Here is a 23922-nt window from a genome sequence, read left to right as displayed (position 1 = left end):
GGTATGTACCCAAAGAATGGTACTGACCAACAGTCATCCAGCCCCACAGAGAGGGGTGCCGCAACAGAGCCTGGAAACCGTTGCCCTATATGTCTACTCAGCCTGGTCTACAAAGCTATTGAGCAAAATGTCATGGAACCCATAAACAGTGACATTGGGGACCTCCAGACACTGGACTCCACACAACCCCACCTTGTTAAAGGCAGACCCTGCCTCCTAAACATAGTTGACTTACTACAAACAGTTACCAAGAACATAGATGGAGGTGAAAGTAGTCCACACAGCCCACCTGGACCTCACTAAGGACTTTTTACACCATTCCCCACTCTGTCATCATGGACACGTTTACCAGCCTGAACATCACCAGCTATGTCACAGTATGTGTGGCCAAATGGCTCAAAGATCAAACACACATGTTCTGAGTTGTGGGTGCCATGTCCAACTCTAAGACAGTCACAAATGGCATCCCACAGGTCCTGGCCCTGGGACCCTACCTGTTCAGTAGACACTGCTCAGAGGTTCAGGCAAGCATGGGAGGAGTATGGCTGAACAGGTTTGCAGATGACTGCTAACTGTGGTCCATAATAGACTCTATGGCTAAAACACACATCCTCCAGAAGGGGCTTACAGGGACAGATACCTGGTGTCAAAACAATGCCCCAAGAAGAATGGCAAAGAATGTATAGTCATCCCCTTTGGCTAAAACGAAGTGCAAACAAATTACCACATAGGTGGTACTCCAGTATGCATGGAGAAAGTCATGAAGGCCCTGGGGACACAGTTAGATAGTACACTCTTCTTTGATGATCACATGGCCAAAGTGTTTAGACACTCCTTCTATGTAGCCCACCCAATGTCACCTAATGTAACCCACTTTGTCTTGTCTGATGATGTCACCAACCTACAAATATACCTGTGGAAAATAAAGTTCACAACAATGTGTATAGCGTGTCGTGTAAATGTGTACTCCTGTAGTATCATAAACCAGTTCGGTAGGGGTTTGAATCCTGTACTTAGCATGTGTGTGTCTGTTTGCGTGTGATCTCCTTGGAGAGGAGCAACCTTTTTGGAGAGTACTCATACACCTTAAAAGTGGTATACTAATCTTTGTCAGGGCTGATGATGTCACCATTCTTCAAACATACCTGTGGAAAAGAGAATGTGTAGTAATGTGTGTAATGCGTCATGTAAATGCGTACTCCTGGAGTATCATAAACCAGTTAGGTAGGGGTTTGAATCTTGCATTTAACAAGTGTGTGTGATCTCCTTGGAGAGGAGCAATCTTTTTGGAGAGTAGTCATACGCCTTAAAAGTGGTATACTAATCTTTGTCAGGTCTGATGATGTCACCAATCTACAAATATACCTGTTGAAAGTAGAACTCACAATAATGTGTATAGCGCGTTGTGTAAATGTGTACTTCTGTAGTATCATAAACCAGCTAGGTAGAAGTTTGAATCCTGCACTTGACAAGTTTGTGTGTGATCTGCTTGGAGAGGCATAACCTTTTTGGAGAGTACTCATAAACCTTAAAAGTGGTATACTAATCTTTGTCAGGTCTGATGATGTCACCAATCTACAAATACACCTGTGGAAAATAAAGCTCACAGTAATTTGTATAGCGCGTCATGTAAATGCATACTCCTGTAATATCATAAACCCGTTAGGTAGAAGTTTGAATCTTGCACTTAATGAGTACAATCTGCTTTGAAAAGGAAGAGCTTTTTTGGAGAGTACTCATACACCTTAAAAGTGGTATACTAATCTTTGTCAGGTCTGATGATGTCACCATCCTTCAAACATACCTGTGGAAAAGAAAACATGCAGTGATGTGTATGGCGCGTCATGTAAATGTGTACTCCTGTAGTATCATAAACGAGTTAAGTAGGGGCTTGAATGCTACACTTGACAAGTGTGTTTATGTGTAATCTCCTTGAAAAAGAGCAACCTTTTCGGAGAGTACTCATACAACTTAAAAGTGGTATACTAATCTTTGTCAGGTCTGATGATGGCAACGTCCTTCAGACATACCTGTGGAAATAAGAGCTCACAGTCATATGTATAGCACATCGTGTAGATGCATATTTCTGTAATATCACAAGCCAGTTAGGTAGGGGTTGGAATCCTGCAATTAACAAGTGTGTGTGTGTGTGTGATTTCCTTGGAGAGTACTCATACACCTTAGAAGTGGTATACTAATCCTTGCAGGTCTGATGATGTCACCAACCTACAAATATACCTGTGGAAAATAGACCTCATAATCATGTGTCTAGCGAATTGTGTAAATGCATACTCCTGCAGTATCATAAACCAGTTAGATAGAGGTTTTAATCCTGCACTTGACAAGTGTGTGTGTGTATGATTGCATTGGAGAGGAGCAACGTTTTTGGAGAGTACTCATACACCTTAAAAGTGGTATACTAATCTTTATCGGGTCTGATGATGTCACCATTCTTCAAACATACCTGTGGAAAAAAAGGACTCACAGTAATGTGTACAGCACGTCGTGTTAATGCATACTGCTTTGGTATCATGAAGTAGTTAGGTAGTGGTTTGAATCCTGCACTCAGTGAGTGTGAGGTACTGTTGGTCAATGTGTAGTGGGTTTTGCTTTTACTACTGTATGACATGTCAGTATGCATTGCACATGTGAGATAGCTGTGTGGCAAATACATATACATACATGTTACCTCAATTATTGCATGTGTGTGAACCCTGCTGTCTTCAAGGACACAACTGTCATCTTTGACAGACTATGCTGCTGCTTCCCAGACATTAGGTCACATCTGTATGCTGCAGTGATCCCTGGCCTAAGTCATCCGTGTCACACACACTCATTACGGTTACTATTGAATTGTGTGAGTGAGGTTTTATGGCCGAGGTATATGTTAGACCGGTTCTAACACAGCAAAGTCTATCAATGATGGCTATTCATTATAGGTGTGCAACAACCTTTGTGGATATGCATGCAAACCCCTTATTGCTTATGTGATCCACCGAGGTATTTCAAAAAACCTTAGGAAATGTGATTATTAAAGGAGAGATGACGTAACACTTGGTTGCATGTACACATTGGTACCTGTTCATCATGTTGGTGGCTACTCCCTATGTGGTACTTTGGGGATACTATGTTCTGTAAAGGTGGATGACTATGCTTAGTTTGGATAATAGCTTTACAGCATGGGTTTGACAACAGCTATCTGTCTGTATGGTACCCTTGTGGAGGATGTGTGTGTCATCTGGAGAATGCATTATAGGCCACAGTATGCATTACCAGATGTGGACTGACATATCCCTACTGTGATTGCTTGTACCTAAGAGAGCTATATGCCAGACAGGAGTGGTCTCAGTAATGGGTGCAGGTGAATACCACTGGTTACTGGCATAGTATAGTACCTGAAGGATGCACATTTTGCTGTGTGTCCTACAGCTGTGTGTCAGTCATGAAGACATCATCTAATGATTGGTTATGGTCAGGCTGTTGAAGTTATGTATACCACCAGAATGCAGAACAATGACAGATAGTAACAGTATCACCCACAGCACAGTGTCAAACCATGTCATACACACATGTGTAGTCAGGTTCAGAAATGTGTGTAGTACAATGCATACTGGCCACCAAAAGAAACTATGTAGTGTTACTGTGTGATACAGGGCATGTCACCCTGCCCATGTGTCCACTATGCAAGTACATGCAGACAGTGCACCTCCACCATGTTCCCAGATGTACACCTGCAAATCTGTGCTATACACATCCCACACATACTGTCCACTCTCTAACACATGCTGCCAATACTACACACATCAGTCAAGTGGCATGTGGGCGGACAATACACTATTTTAACTAACACTGGTGTATACAATACTACAATGACAATCATAGCTTTAATGCATCGTGCCTGCTCAGCTACACCTTCAAGCATATCATTACACTCTACTGCTGACAACATGGTAACACTGCTGTACTGCTATAAAGTCACCCTGTGCATCAGCACCATGGTAACCTGTTCCTGCATCGATGTTACAGATGACAGGAGGTGGCACTGGTTTCATCATATGCACAGGGTGTGTTGTTGGTTTGCCAGAGGCCTACAGTGAGTCATCCAATTGACTCAACAGGCCACCAAGATTGTGGTATGTGAACAGGGCACACGCATCGAGGTAAATGCAGATATATATATATAACAATAGGACATGTGTCCCAACAAATGTTATGGGATTAGACATACCCATTGAGGTGTAGAATTGCATTGTTTATGCACATACATTGGGGTGTAAAAAGATACCTCCATTAACAACTTATCTATACTTATAGTTTACACTACATTCCTATTGACTGCAGTAAAATATCCCCTACATGTATTATTACACTAGACAATGTCCGTTAAATTGTGAAATGGGTTTTGCTAGTTCTTGATTTACCTGACCTGTATCTGACATACAAACTGTCCTGGATGCAGATGTTACTGCTACATATTTATATTTTTCATTTATATTTATGTATCTACATATCTGGATGTGTTCAGGTGACATTATCAGGTGTATGTTAACAGCCCCCTGCATTTCTAGCAGCATACTGACATTTCTGGGGAACACATTAACAAGCTACTCATGTGCCAGATTAACCTGTACATGCTGGCCATTAACCAGCAGTTGAGGACTGTATATATGCTTAACAGCTACTGGCACTCCCTTCATCCACTTTAAATGGGCCTACCCATGTGTGGGTTGACTGCACTTAATACAACAGTACTATTTCTATTATGCAAGGGTACAACAACATATCGCAGAAAGTGACATGGACACACTTCAGGAATTACACCTTTATTAATTACATTACACACTTTTCTAGTGGCTCTCTCAATTATTTGATATATCAGTGCATGCAGAGGTCTTTTATTCAATACCTTTTATACCTTTATTAATGGGTTACAACACCTTTTCACACTGTCTCACTTATTTTATATAACAGTACATGCAGATACGTTATTCCACACTTTTTATACCTTTATTAATGGGTTACAATACCTTTTCATGCTGTCTCACTTATTTTATATGACAGTACATGCAGAGAAGTTATTCCACACTTATTATACCTTTAATAATGGGTTACAACACTCTTTTTCAGGCTCTCTCACTTCTTTTATATGACCACACATGCAGAATATTTACTAACCTGCCTGGTGGTGCAGCCTTATCAGCCTATCTGCATAGGCTTTCTGATTCACAGCACGGACACCTGCAGCTGTGAAGTAAATGAAGGGATATTGAGACATACCTATCCATAATATAGACTACAATAGCAATTCTTACATACTTCATTCCATGGCTACATACTCAATAGTGGGGCATTTGGCATTCCACGGGCCTCCTGTATCCAGTGGTTCAGTTGGTCCTCCTTGCGTCTCTTTAGGTCTGCATGGTGGTGTCTGACCTGCTCACCAGTCTGAGGGATGCCTGTGTGACTGGTGAGATCATGTGCTAAATGGTTCCAGGCTTCCACTTTGTACTCCATGCCGTGGAAGTGGCCCTGCAGGAGTCTTGCATCATGATGATGGACGAGGAGCCAAACCATGTATTTTGACTCCTCAATGCCCCACCGTTGTGCTCAAAAATGAGAGCCCTCTCCAGCACTGGCCATACTGTCTGCAGATGGGGGCTACAACCAGTTATGGCAATTATTCCCGCCTATGGAGCTTAAATATGCCTCATTTCCCACACTTATTTGTGATTGGCTGGTTTTGAAATATCTCAGCTAAGAACCTGCTTAGCAATGGGTAAACTTCCATTGATATATATTAGTGTGTTGGAAATGTATCCATATTTAAAGCTGTCATGGCTTAGTGGTTTAGTACTGTGATTATGGTGCACAGTATCCTGGGTTCAAGGCCTGTCATTGCTTTTTATTTTACTACTAGCCATACCGGATAGGGGGTGTGGCTGTGTTTAGCTGACTTTGCTCAGCTATGCCCAATGTTGCTTGATGTTGCTCTACGTTGCTGTAGGCTGTCCAATATCGCCCAATGTTGCCCAACATTGCGCTAGTTGGCGCGGTGCGCAGCTCCACGCAAACATGTTTTGTTTGCGCTAGTTGGCGCGATGCACAGCTCCGCAGAAAACTATTGCACTAGTTAAAGCACTGCTAAGCTATGAGTAATTATATTTCACTGTGCTTAATACTAGTGGACTTTGCTTAGCAGTGCTTCACATTGTTTAAGATACGTTACTTATGCATTTATCTGTATGCATGACCATTCCACCTTCTTATATATATATATATATATATATATATATATATATATATATATATATATATATATATATATATATATATAAAATATTGTTTACTAACGCATAGGCCATTTCAATGCATTTTACTGGGATTTAAAAGGTAAATGTCAGGAATTATTTTTATGCACACATTTCCTACAGAAAAGAGGTAATGGAGTGGTCGGACTTGAACCCAGAATGAATACTCTTGGTGCGGGGGCTCTACCACTATGCTATTGCCCTTAAATTGCATATAAATAGTTTATTATCCTCTTTGATGTCTACACTGCTAACTGTAGCTAAGCAATGGGCAAACCCATGCATACACATGCAAATATGGGCAGCTATTTCGGGAATAAAAAAAAAAAAAAAAAAAGAATGAAACCTTTACATTTTACACTTGTACAGGGATTTAGAATGTGGGAGAGTGTAGTGTTGTGTATGTGGACATTTGAGCATACTCGCTCATTTCTGTAGACATTTGCAGTTTAGGCACTTGCAGGGGCGTGGATATTTGGACTGCTCGGCAGTCTGACACATCCCCTGCACTCGTGCATGCTCCGTGTAAGCCTTAGAGTGAGTCAGCACGCCCTCATGAATATGCATGACTTGCTAACATCATACCCTTACACTGCAGTGTCCGTGTAAGACTTAGCTAGTCTTACAAGGGGGATTAGTGAATCCCGGCCAATGTTTCTTGTACGTTTTCTCTCAACCTTATATTTTCTGATCTTATATATCCTTACACACTTAGCACCTACACAGATCTTACAAAGCAACAAATCATATCAATATCCTTACACAACTTACAGATTCTTTTTAATTTACATTTATTTTATGTCCAGAGACTGCTGCATAATATTTTTATACAAATATAAGTTTACTTAGCCTGTGATGGAGATATACATTATAACTGTGCAGAGTTCATGCAGAGATCAACTAATAGGTGTATCTGATAGCTATATATATCCACAGGTTTCTGTACTTAAATTCAATGGGAGAGGTGTGAAGAACTACTCATATGATGTGTCATGGAGCAATACCAGTGTACCACATAACAGTGTACCATAATGCAGCAAGCAGCTTGATACAGTTTAAAAGTAAAAACATTTTTTCCATTAAAGCTGAGCACTGTAGTGCTCTATACAGTGTCTAAACTGTAGCAACTGCATGCTACATGTTAGCAAGCAGTTTGCTACAATTTAAAAGAAAAAAATTTTTTTTACTAAGATTTATTAAAATATGATGAAGAATGAGGGTTTTTGGCACGATACAGAAACGGGACCAGATTTGTGGGGTTTGTGGGGGGGTATATCCAGCCAGGAGCAAAACTTTTTTTTATGCTCTTCACTTAAAGAGCTGAGGGGGCAGGGCACAACATCATGGGACTGGCACAGGGTGTTTGCTGAACCAGCTATACCTCTGACTCAGCATACAATGCTATGCCACACATTATTGCTGTTAAAAAACACAGAAAAAAAACAACAGACACCCATTTCCATACTAGGAAAACCCTACCAGCAATAAAGTTTTATATTCTGCAGGCAAACCTGCTACTATTTTCATACTTGTGTCACCCCATTGAGTGATGCTGACAAGCTCCCACCAATCAGAAGTTACACAACACCAGATCCCTTCATTGCCATAGTAGAGTGATGACTTTAACTCAGTTATCATACATAAATGATAAAATACTTTTTATGAATCACTACTAGGCATGATGGTGATGCACAGCACAAAGGGAAATGGAGCTTAAGTGATAATACTGCATCTTAAGCTGCCATTCTCTGCTGCACTTTAAATCAGTGTCATGCTATACAGTACTTTATTCTATCACAAGCATGGGAGTGCATGGTACTTAGCAGCATGCTATGCAATTCTGTGTACCATTTAACATGGGATATCTATTTTATACCACTGTGGCCTACCACATACCTTGTGTATTAATACCAGTAGTTCATGACAGTGTACATAGCTCAGAGTACAGGATGCATTTATGTCTCTGTACACTTTGTTCATGAATAGCAGACAGGGATTTATTTGTCAGCTGAGATGTTGTAAGGAAATGACAAACAGCTTTACCTAAAGAAAGTCCTCCAATACTGAACTGTTGGGGAATATTGTAATGAATATGGTGTATCTACAGTAATTTAACTAACTTAATAGCATTTTCACTTAGCTTAAATGACCTTAGTTTTTCACAAAAGTTATTTCTAGTAAATGCTATTGAAAATGACAGACAAGGCATTTCCAATGGTATGCATGCATGCCTAAGAGTGAGTAAATTTTTGGGGGGTACTTATGCAAACAAGCATACTGCTCATAATTTTAATAAATCTAAATTAGTCTAATCTAATTTATGGACATCTGTTGGCAGGAGCATTGGGTGTACATTGTGTAGGAGTAGGTACTAGCATTATGTTTGAAATGTAACTGCTTAACTTACCTTTCTAGTTTCTAAGACTTACATTTTCTTAGACTAGTAATTTCCAAAAAAAGTTAAGCTGGTAATAATACATTTGCTATAAGTTTACATCCTTTTCTCAACAAGGACTGGGGAAATGAGAACCCAAATTCATAAATGTTTCTGTGATGTGTACGCAATATGTACACCTCATGGAAACATCTTCAAATGCAAAGACAGCCTTAACATGAAGCTGTCATGAGGATATGAAGTGTGAAACTTGAATGTTTGGCACTGTGGATGACTCTAATCATCCCTGAATTATGTGTGCAAGAGTGTGTGTGTGTGTGTGTGTGTGTGTGTGTGTGTGTGTGTGTGTGTGTGTGTGTGTGTGTGTGTGTGTGTGTGTGTGTGTGTGTGTGTGTGTGTGTGTGTGCGCGCGGGCGCATGTGTTTATTTTACTGTGGGTTTGTGTATGCAAACGGTATTGGAGGTACTTCTGCTTTCACAATGCAGTTGCCAGCACTGTTACCTACCACAGGAAGTGCTGACCTACACGTCATGGCATGTAACATGATTCAGAGACATGCAAATTAGATGATACTGAGAGTTTTTTTTAATTGTGGCAAGTGTACTGCTGCATCACAAAATACCATATTGTAGTAACAGGGCTTTTTAATGAAAGACCTGTATCCCCTCTAGGGATATTAATGAATTCCCGGGCCTGTCTTTCCCTACACTGTCCAGTCTGTTAAGTACTAATGGACTTGGCTGTGTTCTTATACAGGAATACAGAAATGGAAAACATCTGAACAAATTTAGCAAGCCTATCATATTTACTCAATGACCCAACTAAATGCATTGCAGTGTGAAAAAAATAAGTGATTTGTTTTTATAGTCACACAAAGCAAACCACCTGGGTAGGGTCACAATATTTCCTGAGTACCATGAGAATTTTTCAAGCAATGTGCATTGTTGACATGCATAGCTGGATTACTATATAATTATCCTCATAGTTTGTAATCAGGATATCTCACATATCTGACAATCCCAATAAATATCCACAGTAATACTATAAAACACACAAGAATGAGACTGATGCAATATATACATAGTATAATAATTGACTTTGTATTTTTAGTATATTTTAAACTGATTGGTAATGCAGGTAATGCTCAAGAGTCATTCTCTGAATTCAAACTACGTCAGTTATCTCAACTCTGCATAAACACACACACACACACACACACACACACACGCGTGTGCACGCGTGCACACACACACACACACACACACACACACACACACACACACATATGCAAGCTCATTAGCAATTTTGTTCAGTTTATAACAGGTCATACTGTAAAGCAATCATTTCATAAAAGACTAGTTCTGCAGTCATTGGCTTCCAGGTTGAATGGTTTTATGTCAGACATCTGGCTTGGTTTCTCTTTTAGTGTCCCATCATACGAGATCATTTAACAGCCCTGAAGTATTGGCTAAATCTTGATAAGTATTAAAAGTTCCTTATCCAGGTTTGTAAAGAACACTGTAAGCAGTATGCAGTCTTTATATTATACCATTTACTAATCACTTAAAAAGTATTTTACATATTTAAATTATGCTGCCACTAACACTTGGTTATTCTGTGACTGTTGTCCTAGATATTTTGAAGTCATATATCAACACTAAAGAGCTAACTCCTGTTCACATCCAATTAAAATAAATTACAAGTCACCACATAAAAAGTCATGTGTGTCATAACTGGCTTCAGAATATAACATTAATCAGAAAACAATGAGAAAATCTACAAATTAAGTAGGATGACTGACTGAAGAGGACGTAGAGATTTAGTAGGCATGCAGTTGAAGAGGCCATTTTGGTACAGGAATCAGCCTATTTATCCTCACTGTATCAGTTGTCTGCACTAGCTGGCAAACAGCTAAACAGAAATGGAAGACTTAAGCTCATTTCTCAATTAAGACCCTTATTTCCTTTTACATAAAATTCTGCTTCCTTTGCTAAGCAAAAGTAAATTTTGTATTATATATATCTATAATTTTGTTTATTTCTAATTATACAGTATTATCAGCAAAGTTATAGGAGACAGCCTCCAATTAAATAAGTGAGTGTAAAACTTAAGCCTTTAAAATACCCAGGATATATGGGTTTCAAGTTCTGTATGCATGCTTGTATTTTATTTATTTTCAGCATATAAAAAAGTTAAAATTGTCCTGCCTAATTTTTTTTTCTAGTGTACTTAGTTTAGAGCTGTTATTGTTATCTCCAGCTCTGAGAAAGTTTTTGACCTATAAGCTGTTGCTTTTGCAGCTCTGCTGATATTTATCCTGCGGTGAAGAAGCAGGGATGCCGAAGACACCCAGCATCAACACAGGACTTCAGCCAAATATATCACCTTTCATAAAAGGTCACAATCTGTTCTTTAAAAGCATGATATTTTGTTCTGTCTTTTGATTTGAACCACAGCAAAGAAATCTTCTAATCCTAATCGTCCCTTCCATGGATATATTCTACTGATAAATGGCCACCACAGGAGGCAAGGATGTCTAGCATTCATTAATATTAATGAATATCTTTAGAAATGTGATCACATATGGTTTAGAAATAGTACTAACAAAAGATGTTTCCGGAAGTGCACTCTTTTCAGGAGTTAAATGTCACATCTGCTTCTTGCTTTTCACAGTCATACATTTCACAAACTTGATAATTTATTCAGAAGGAAAAAAAAACATTTTTATTGCATTTTGTGCACTGTATCGGGATGAACATTAAGGACTACATGCAGAAAAAACATGCAAACATTATGCAATGCCAACATGCAACTGCCAATGTCTATGCTATATAAAGAATAGTGAGCAGGGTATGCACCACTGTTTACTATGCATTTATTTGCAGAATCATTGCCACTCTTGTAGCCATCAGAATGTTGTTGTTGTTGTTGTTGGGTCGTTCGGCTTTTCCCGGTTAGAGGTCGCCACAGCGGAACTCCGGTGCCGGTCTGCTAATGATTGGCAGTAGATTTTTACATGCTGAGTTACTAGCTCTGACGCACAACCTTCAACGAAGGTACGTCCATTCATGCATATCTCCACACAGAAGACGCTTTAGTTGAGAATCGAACAGGACAACGTCTTACTGTGAGGCAACAATAGCAAATGGAATATGGGGTGCTTTCTCTGGCCTAAACAATGTTATTTCTCTTATCACTGTGCACCAGTACAGTGTTAACAGTGAGTGCAGGCTGGATCAGCATGTAAAAATTACCATGGCTGGATCTGTAGTGGTAAAATGACCAGGTGAGATTTTAGGTTGGTGTATACATTACCACCTTGCAAAGGTCATAATTATTATACACTACATCAAGGTTCTGGGTGATTTTATTTTCAGCTCTTGCCTCTTTAAAAATTATGAAATAAAGAGAAACAACAAGAATGCCCAGTATCATGTCCTTTGTATTTGTTTTTCTTGACCTAAAACAGGGCAATGAATGCAGTATCCGACTACACACTATTCATTTTTTGATTATTCACAGTTCATATCTTGAGTGAGGTGCCAAGTACTATATTCACCTTGATTGTTGCTAATGCAAATGATACTATAATTTGGCACTTTGTTTATAACAATATTACCTTTTTAATGTTTACAAACTGCACATGAATCATTGTAAATCTTTATTCCCTCCTGTCTGGTCATGCAGAATGCTGTACTAGAAATCTAGTAGTGGTCATGGGTGTGGAATTATAACACAACTTTGTTACAAAATGTTGTATAATAGGAATTATGGATGACAAGGTTTGTTCATTGCTTACATAGGTATTCTGATAAAAATTATGTAAATGTACAATGTGGAATCAAAAATGATTAATATAATAAAATCGAAGCAAAATGAGAAATATCCCTTATGAGCCCTTCCTCTTTAATTCAGAGTATTTTTTTTATTTGTTTGCAAAAATAATTCATCTTTCTTTTTATGTTATTCCCTCTCCCATATTTAAACTAGATACCGTTATTTCTCTTTGCCACTAGGATTAAAAAACACGGGTTTGAGCCATCCTGCTCCAAAGGTGACATTTTTAATGCATGTATGTTTGAATCACTTTGCAATTTGTTTGTAGCTAGTTGTTAGACTTGTTTCTGGCACCTTTTCACTTATGGCTAACTAAAGAGTGTTTTTGCTTTAGGAAGACTGGTTTCAGCACATTTGCATTCATCAGTGATTACCATATAACTAGGTCAGTCATGCATTTATATATCCAGCATTAATTATCAATTAATCAATAAGACTTTTAAAGGCACAGTAAAGAAGTATGCATTCCTATACATCATGAAAAAAATCATGAAGGAATTTTTTTAAGGGAATGCATTTTAAAAAGTTACAAATGGTCATTAAGACCCAGGGAAAATAAAGCCTCCAACTTGACTATCCACATTTTTTCTTTTTCATTCAATAAGCTGTGCCAACCCAATTTTAGAGATCTATCACCTCATATTTTGTCAATGATACAAAAGTGGAATACTGCTGATTTGTGGGTGAATACATGTCTGTAAAGTGCATTGGTCATGCGTTTATTCCTGATGTCGCCTAAATTTTTTACACTCAGAATAAACCAGTCATCATTCTTGGTGCTGGCCTCTTTTTTGACTTTGTGCTTACTTTTTTGGCCTTTTGCACCTGCCTTACATGCAAAACCTCTCTTTGGATTGATGCTATTCTTTCATTTTGCTGGGGGCCCCTGAATGATTGGCTGTGTTTAACAGTTCTGCAGTTATGTATCATTTTATTTCCAGCATATATTCGGTGTTTGGATTTTTTGACCAAATTAATATTACACCATCCCATATTCATGGATATTAACGCATATGTGTATGGAGATTTGTGAGAGAAGGAACCACTCAAGCTGCTTGGATTCAATTTATATTTTTTCGTCTTGCGACTAACTGAAGGATGGAGGTTTACTGGGCCTGCATGGATCAATGTAAGAAACGTGCTTATTACTATTTTGGTCCAATTTGACTGTGACTATTAATTTTTAGTGAAATTGATTCTTTTTTGGGATAAAAAATCTACCAGCTTTTCCATTGTTAACAGCAGCAGTTTGCGACAACAGGATCGAAGGATCGTTGTAACCTGTCATGTGTTATATATGTGTTTTGGGGTACTAAGCCAGTTATAAAAGCTCTATTTATGTTTGTTTTTGCATAAGATCAATGACAATGGGATTTAGGGCTGTTGGGGCTTTCAGAGCACCTGGGATATCTGAATATATTATGTGCTTGGTTTTCAAATTCGCTATACACTATCTCAGGATACTGGCAATAAGGGGCCTGATTGGACCTAAATAGTTAGTGTGCTTCTGTATATTTGGATTAAACCCAGCAGTGACTGTTGGTTTATTGGTAAACCAGATGTACTTTTTCTGAAATCAAACTAACCAGCTCTGCTGCTTGACGAAGTGGTTGTTAGCAACAACAGGATCGAAGGATCGTTGTGGCTTTGAGATCATTTGAGGTTTTTTGCTGATATATGAGTCTTTGGATCCAGGCAAGCTCTACATATTTGGCCTTATGGTGTATGCGACAATAGGATCGAAGGTCGTTGTGGCATTCAAGTGTTTTGGACATGTGGACAATTTAAATTAACACTAATGGTGAATTGTTTATACATTGATGGCCTTGTTATAGTCTGCTTTTTTGAACTTGTTATACATATCTTTTTGGGGGTGGTAATAATTGTGCTGAAGGGTCGTTTTGTCATTTGAATTCCGAGGCCCATTTGAAAACTCTGTATTGGAATTTACAATTAAGTCATGTTGAAATATTTTGTTTTTTTTTCTAATCATAAATATTCTGATTGATTGATTTGTTCATACTTATGCTGGGTATATATTTACACAGTATGTTGGGGAAAATTATTTGAAATTGTCTATAATTCAAACAACATAGCTTGTATTTTACAGGCATTTGAGATATATATGCTTCACAATAGTGTGCAGGGATTGCGTTTCTTGATAATATGGTATATATGGTGCAATTTATATCTATATAAAAGCCTGGGTTGAATCTGTTGAAGAATACAACCATTATTACATCAGGGGACACTATTGCAACCATTTATGATGCTGTAGTTTTTTACAGGGTGATGTAGATATACTGTTTTGTGTTAAACATAACTACACAGTTTAAATGAATGGTTGGGTCTTGTTAGAAGAGACATTTTTTCTACTAATAGTTTAAGTGAACCCATGGGCATTTTTTCTTTGGCAGTTAGGGTGGCATGTTTTTTAACATAGCTTCATTTTTGGCCACCTAGAGTATAAGTTTCACATTTTCTAACATTAATCTGAGGTGTATTTAATATGGATTTGGTAACCATTTTGCAAGGGTTATCAGTGGACCAAAATGATCTTCAGCTATTTGGTATCCACACAGATAATACCAATACCAGCATAAGTGAAGTTAAGGATCCTAATGATTTATGTAAGAGCCTTTTTTCCAAACTGACCAAAAGCATGACAAATTTACGCAGTTCACTTTGGCATCTTAAACTATTCAAAGCCAATACTGTTAAAAACATAACCCCTAGAGGTCTTAGAATTAGGGTGCAACCTTATGTTAACAACCCTGATGATATGTTAAATGAGGAATGGCACAAGCACGGCATGATGGAACCATGTCTTTTGTTAGGATATTGTCCTCTTTTTATGAACGTTCAAATATAACAGAAACCCAACAGATTTGTGAAGAAATTAAGGCATATAAGGGTCAGACCCAGTATCAGGAATGTCTCCACAAACTATCTAAAGATTTACTTGTGATGGAAAAAAACTTTAGAAACAAAACACTGCATAAGTTTCAAAGAGATTTGAGGTACTATGAGCAAGGTAAACCTTTTAGATTTAGGAAAAATGTCATTTTTACAGATGGGGAACATAGCAGGGCTAACCCAAAGAGAAAGAGACCTAGATCAATATTAAAGAATTCCAAAACTGACTACAGCAGCACCTCAGGGGAGGAGTCCTCTGTAACTGAGATGGAACAAATGCTAGCTCAGGGATCCCCAGCTTATAAGAAACAAAAAAAACGTTGTAGCCCCTTTAGATCTAGGACACACAGGGGTGGGAGAAAACATCACAAATGTAGAAAATCTGCATTGCTGCATTGCTGCAAATGATGATTCCCAAATAGTTGAACAGTCAAATGTATTGAATATTTCTTCTGTAGTACTTTCTGAAACTGCAATTAAACTCCTTAACAAAGGATTAACATATGTTCCTGGCTTTTATGTTCATGAGGATAGAGTGGTTAAAGGTGTTGTGTCATTTTGTCGGCTGTTAAATTTAAAACTGTTTTTTGGTCAACAGGAGAAATCTCAATCATCTACTGATTTCAGATTTAAAAAAATCTGTTTTTCAGCCCCCGATGGATAACCATGTTGCAGTATTTCAAAATTCTGTTCTCAAAGATTTACATTTTCATGGTTATGAAACTCGTATGTTGGGTCACAACTTGTCAGGGGCTGAACAAATAGCTCTTCGGGAACTGAGAAATAACCACAACATAGTCATTATTCCAGCTGACAAGGGAGGAGCAGTCGTTGTTATGGACATGGACTACTATTTATCAGAGGCATACAGACAACTTAAGAATGGCAAACATTATATGCCAATGCCTCTTGAACCGACTGACCGTTTTAAGAAGGAAATTGATTCCTTCTTGGAATTGGCTGTTGAGGAAGGGATTATTAGTGTATCAGTTTCACAACATCTCAAAGTGGAAGATCCTCAGAGACAGATACTTTATTTGCTACCAAAAATTCATAAAAATTTGCAGAAACCACCTGGTAGACCAATATTATCTGGTATGGGCTCACTTACGGAACCCTTAACAGAATTTATTGCTAAGTACTTACAGCCACTTCTCAAAATGGTTAGGTCTAGGTTCAAAGACATGACTGAATTCCTTGGAATTCTAAGTGATATGCAATTGGAACCAGGATGGATTATGTGCACATTAGGCTGGGCTTGAGGCTCTTGAATATTGGCTCCAAAAAGCAAACCTTTATCCTCCTGGTTTCAATAAATTGTTAGTCTGTATGGCAGAACATGTCCTTACAAAAAACATCTTCTACTTTCAGAAAGAATGTTATTGGCAGGTGTGAGGTATGGCTATGGGGGCATCCTTTGCCCCCATTTATGTGGATCTCTTTATGGGTTACTTGGAAGAATTCCTTATATATGATGAGCTACATAACATTTTTTTGGGTGAGATGGATATTTGGCGGCAATACCTGGCCAATTGTTTGTTAGTTTGGCGGGTGGACACATAATATCTTTTGGAGTTTATTCAATACCTCAATGACAATAAGTGGGGTATTGAATTTATTCATGCACCATCGGCAAATTCATTTTCTGGCTTTTGAGATTTGTAGAAATACAGATTATACACTGTTGATCCAGGTATTCCAAAAATATCCACAATATAACAGTCTTCTTGAAGCTACAAGCCTACATCCTGATCACATCATTAGGAATATTCCCAAGTCCTAATTCCTTCATATCAAAAGGATTTGCTCCTCCCAGAATGACTATGAACATCACAAAAATGACTTAATACACAGGTTTAAGGTGAGAGGCTATAAACCTGGACATATTATAACAGCCTGTAACTGGGCCACTGGGCAGGATAGGACAGAATTATTGAAATAGCATGGAAAAACATCACCATCAGAAAACATTTTTAGATTTACAACCACATATGGTAGGAACAATCACGCAATTAGAAATGCAATTAACAAAAACTGGAATATTCTCATGGCAAATGAGGAATTATCCAATCTCCTTCCAGATGAATGTAAGTTCTCATATCATAGAGGTAGAACGTTAGTATCTCACCTTAACCATTATAAATCTAGGACAGAAAGGGACCCTATGCGGGACCAACTAACTATCACAGGAGAGAAATTAACTGGATCATTCTCCTGTGGGCATTGTTCTTTTTGTAAACATATGTTAAAATCTAAGGAGTTTACCAGTAAAAATACCAAATTTGTATACAGGTTCAAACATTTTGCAAATTGTATTACAGACTGGGGCAGCCACAGTGGTGCAGTGGTTAGCATTGCTGCCTCACAGCAAGAGGTTTTCCAGTTTGATTCTCAACTGGGGTGCCTTCTGTGTGGAGTCTGCATGTCCTCTCTGTGGTTGTGTAGGTTTCCTCTGGGTGCTCTGGTTTCCTCCCAAAGACATGCAGTAGGTGGATTGGACACTCTAAATTGGCCCTAGGTGTGTGTGTGTGTGTGCCTTCTGTGGAAGGTTGGGTGCCAGGCTGGCAACTCAACACTGTAAAACTCCACTGCCAATCATGAGTGGATAGATGATCCACTGTGGCAACCCCTAACTGGGAAAAGCCAGAAGAAGAAGAAATTACAGACTGGGTGGTCTATTTAGCTACCTGTTCTTGCTCTTCACTTTATGTTGGGCAGACTTCTAGGCCATTTAGAATTAGGATGTCGGAACATTTAGGTGACATCAGGAATAAATGCATGACCAATGCACTTTACAGACATGTATGCACCCACAAATCAGCGGTATTCCACTTTTGTATCATTGACAAAATATGGGGTGATAGATCTCTAAAATTGGGTTGGCACAGCTTATTGAATGAAAAAGAAAAAATGTGGATAGTCAAGTTGGGGGCTTTATTTTCCCCAGGTCTTAATGACCATTTGTAACTTTTTAAAATGCATTCCCTTAAAAAAAATTCTTTCACGATGTATAGGGACGCATACTTCTTTACTATGCCTTTAAATGTCATATTGATTAATTGATAATTAATGCTGGATATATAAATGCATGACTGACATAGTTATATGGTAATCACTTCTTCTTTCAGCTTTTCCTGGTTAGGGGTTGCCACAGTGGATCACCTATCTGCTCATGATTGGCAGTAGAGTTTTACAGTGTTCAGTTGTCAGCCCAGTGCACAACCTTCCACAGAAGGCACACGCACTCATGCCTAGGGACAATTTAGAGTGTCCAATCCACCTACAGCATGTCTTTGGGATAAAACCAGTGCACCTGAAGGAAAATCATGCAACCATAGGGAGGACATGCAGACTCTGCACAGAAGGCACCTCAGCTGAGAATTGAGCAAGAGAACCTCTTGCTGTGAGGCAACAACACTAACAGCTGCACCACCATGGCCGCCCCATTATATGGTGATTACTGATGAAGGCAAATGGGCTGAAACCGGTCTGATTTTTTTACACTCAGAATAAACCGAGTCATCATTCTTGGTGCTGGCCTCTTTTTTGACTCTGTGCTTACTTTTTTGGCCTTTTGCACCTGCCCTATGTGCAAAACCTCTCTTTGGATTGAATCCAATATCTATCAGCATGGGAGAACATGTTTAACAGACCACTTTGCTTTGCCAAGAATGGTTTGCATCTGTCCCCCACAGGCTTTTGGATATTGGCTAAAATTTTATCCATCCCCTTGGAGCCTTTTTTAAGCAATGTCAAAATGACAAAACTACCAAAATAACAAAAAATTCTCAAAGCAATCTTAAGGTGTTTCTTCTCAATGCTAGGAGCCTAAACAAGAAACTCCAAACCCTACAAGCTATCCTCACTCTGGATGATGTAGACATCTGTGTTGTTACTGAGACTTGGTTTAAATCCACAGAAAGTACTCGGGCAGTGGAAGGCTACAGTACCTCACATTTAGACCAACAGTGGCACAGACAGGGGCAAAAGATGGAGGTATCTTGATTTACTTTTGCATGAAATACAACTGTAAGTTGGTTGAAAAGGATGATGCTCTATAATTCATCCACATCCAAATCCTGGCCAGTTACAGGTCATCTTCTTTGACCCATACAGCTCACAGCTATTGCCTAGAACTACTAGAGGCATTCACCATCTAACCAAATACCATGTTCGTGGAGACTTTAACTACCCATCTATAGGCTGAGAAACAACACACTGCTTCTCATTTCCAGGCACAATCTTTCCTGGACTTTATCAACCCAAACATCCTGGACCAAATATTGCACTCTCCAACCAGAAGATCAAACATATTGGAACAACTACTCACAAACATGACAGAGCAATGCACCCCCATTGTCATGTCTTCATTGGTGAAGTCAGACCAAAAAGTTGTCTTCCTTGAAATAAAAATCATTCCAGAAAACCAAACTAAACCCATAACAGTTAGGAACTATTCTAAAGTGAACTGCATCCCATTAAGTGACAATTGTCTCCCCAAATTCTGAGATCACAGCTAGCTATGCAGAATTATTTACAGAAACCCTCTACAAACATGTAAATGGCTGCACTGAGGCTGCTGTACCTACCAAAAGTAAGCCCAGAAATAACACCAAAAACAAACTACACTGGTGGAATCCTTACCTTAACAGGCTATATAACAAAAGAAAAAAAGTCATGCCCAAAATAAGAAAGAACAATTCTCACAGAGACAAGTTCTCTGATTCAATTAAAGAAGAAACTAAGAGGTCAAGTAAAATCCAACAAGGCCAATTATGAGGTCAGGATAGCTTCTCAGACTAAGGACAATCACAAGTCATTCTTCAGCTATGCCAGAAACCTTAAAAGTAATACTCAGCAGTGTGGTGAACTGGTGTTAAATGACACAACCTTCACTGACCAGGGTGATATATCAACTCAACTGGCTGATAAATTTAGCTCTAACTTCACCCACTCACTCCTCCCACTACTCACTGTGAAATCACTTCTAGCATATCCCCCTAGCTAGCAACAGGGAGTAGGTCCTAGAGGTGTTAACTAAGGCCAAAATCATTGGTTCAGTGAACTCCAACATTATACCTTATTGCCTCCTAAATCACCTAAAACAAGACCTAGCAGGTCCACTTGATGCACTCTTCAACTACAGGCTCAAATCCTACATGCCAAGTGAATGGAGGGCTGCAGTGATCATTTCACTTCATAAAGGTGGACCATCAACTGACCCCAAAAACTCATCAGTCTGACAAGTCTAATGCATAAAGCCATAGAACGAACTATCACAGAAATGATCAGCAAAGACATTGGCAACCTACAATTACTGGACCCATCCCAGTTTGGCTTTGTTAAGGGTAGGCCTTGCCTTCTTAACCCATTAGACTTCTTTGAGAGGGCCAGCTAGGGTAAGGATGCAAGAGAAATGTTGCATATCACCTACCTTGAACTGGTTAAGAATTTCGATGCAATACCACATTCAAGTATTGTTAACAAACTCTCAGCACTAGGCATAAATCCCTACATAACTTGCTGGTTTTCCAGCTGGCTCACAGATAGGACCCAAGAAGTCAGGATCAGTGAGACCACCTCCACTAGCAGACCAGTAACCAGCAGAGAACCCCAGAGCTCCATGTTGGACTAGCTTGTGTTTGGTATCTACTTTTCAGATGTCAAGACTAATGTCAAAGGCCGCTGGTTCACCAAGATCACAAATGACTATAAATTGGGAGCTATCATAGATTGCCCCCATAAAACCAAAATCAAGAGGGTCTAACACAAACAAATGATTGGTGCAAAAGCCACAAATTAAAACTCAGTTGAAAAAAAATGCATCATAGCACCCATTGGGAAATTGTCCACCCAAGCTAATTACTTCATTGATAAAATGATAAAATATCCCAAAGAGCAGACCCAATAGTTAGTGATATTGGAACATACAGTATGTAGACAGTAATCTGGCATTCAACTAGCACAAAACCAGGATTGTAAGAAAATCATTCTATATCACTCAGCTCATAAGCTAGAATATGGAATCCAGGTTCATAGCACATAGCCAGGATTGTAAGAAAATCATTCCATATCACCCAACTCATAAGCTAGAGTATGGAATCTAGGTTCAAGGAAGTAATATCACCTCTCTACTCAGTGCACTTGCAACAGTTTGAATGTCCTCAAAGGTTCATCATCAGAAAACCCCAGAGTATGAATACCCTGTCTTATACAGATTGTCTTAAGGTCCTATCTCTGTATTCAGTCTCCTACAAGTTACTGGGAGACGATATAAACCTGGCATATAAGGCATCCACAAATCTCATTCTGATGGATTTCTTACACATCTACAAGATAAACAGCACCATAAACACTAGATTCAAGGACCTTAACTTTGCCTGTGACATAAACAGAACTTGCTGGAGGAACTAATATGTGTCGCAAAGGATCCCCATGCTATGGAATAAGTTCCCCATCTATATGAAGCTGAGCTCATCCCTCACCTTATTCAAAAGAAACCTTGATCATTGGATGGAAAATTGCACATTCACTCTGGGTCGGGCTTCCATGTCTCTGATGAACAGTGGTCAACAGAAAGTGAATTAATCCCAATTAAAATACCCTACACATAACGCTTAGATACTTCTTTACTAACATAGCTCACTATATAGGCATTCAAGGAACTCTGGGACAAAACTGGGTCAGGTTGCATGGGTCTATATTAGAACATCGAACACTTAGGTTGTCAAATGCCTAAACGTCGACACCTAAATGTCGAATGCTCAAAACCACAACCAGCCAATTATGCAAACTTTTTCCCCGTGAAAAAACTGCTTCGCCAAAAGAAAACATACTTTAAAACCCTAATCAAGAGGGGGGCTTCACCCCCAACACCCCCCTACTTGGGAGGCTGTGCCCCCCAACTTAATATAACAACTCTGAGATCACTCTACATTGGGGAAAAGGGCAAATCCTCGATGACGGCCAAGCAAATTTTTTTCCCTAGGAAATAATTTGCGTAATTGGCCAGTTGCGATTTTGACCATTCAACATTTAGGTGTTGACGTTTAAGCGTTCGACAACCTAAACATTCGACAACATAATAGGAACCTGGTTGCATGGCTAGGCTTTTAAAGACCTTGGTGGTTGTTTTCCTGGTATAAACCCATGATCGTATGAACCTATGAGTATATATCTCAAATGACACATACTGATGTAGCATTCATGGTGGCATGATTTTTTGAGACTTAAGTCTTTTGGACTTACCTTTTGAATGTTTTACATTGGTAGCTGATGCTATAATCAGAGGGTGAAGATGTGAGAACTGTTTAGCTGAAATACTTAACCAGATTCTGGATTCATATTATGTTCAGCAATCCTAAAAGTGAACAGTTGAGTAAGTAAAATGTTGCTGATGTAAAAATACTGAATTTTCAGACTTTTTAAGGTGTTGAAAAGGCACATTGTGTCCAGATACTATTTCATTCCGCATCATTGATTCACTGTTATTTTGGCTGCATGGTACACAGTCTGAGAAGAATATAGACCAAACTAAGATACTACTATTCAGCCTGTTACCTGCAGATGCTTTTCTAGGATCAGCTGATTGATGTATATCTACTATGACCTATTCAGTCACAAAGTCATTGCATAAAGATATTCAGTATTTTGGAGCTTAAAAAAAGAAACATATAACAAAATATCTTATCAAGTTAAGAGCCTGCATCCCTTAATTTGCAAAATATTATCACATCTATGATCCACGTAACTGCCACAAGGAGAAAATAAATAAAATCCTTTGTCTACAGTAAACACATAAGTTCATTACAGAAGTGGTTATGACAGGGGTTCCCAAAGTGTGCTCCACAGTGTTCTGGGGAACCGCAGCTTCCACACAGGGGCGCCGTGAACTAATAACCTTAGCTGCAAAATAAACCGCAAACAGTTTGCGGTTTATTTTGCAGCTAAGCTTATTAGTTCGCTGCAAACTAAGTCTAGACCTACACTGTAGCTTTTTAGCAGAACTGGCATCAAGTATAGCAGTGGTCCCCAACCACTGGGCCGCGGACCAGTACCGGGCCATCATGGAGCACTTGGAACTGGGCCATCAGGTAAGTGAATGCCTGTATGAGTGTGTGTGTGTGTGTGTGTGTGTGTGTCTGTCTGCATCTGTGAGTGAATGCATGCATGAAAGCAAAAGAGTGTGTGTGTGTTTGTGAGAGAGATCAGGAGAGTGAGAGTGATGTGTGAATGAATGCAGGAATGAATGAAGTGGCTGTGAGTGTGTGTGTGTGTGTGTGTGTGTGTGTGTGTGTGTGTGTGTGTGTGTGTGTGTGTGATCGGGAGAGTGAGACCGATGTGTGAATGAATGCAAGAATGAATGAAGAAGTATGTGTGTGTGTGTGTGTGTGTGTGTGTGTGTGTGTGTGTGTGTGTGTGTGTGTGTGTGTGAGATTGGGAGAGTGATATGAACGCAGGAATGA

Source organism: Protopterus annectens, chromosome 2.part1 (assembly GCF_019279795.1).
Source record: "Protopterus annectens isolate FY-2018-M chromosome 2.part1, PAN1.0, whole genome shotgun sequence".
In the NCBI taxonomy this organism is placed as follows: domain Eukaryota; kingdom Metazoa; phylum Chordata; order Ceratodontiformes; family Protopteridae; genus Protopterus; species Protopterus annectens.
This window is presented reverse-complemented; position numbering follows the sequence as displayed.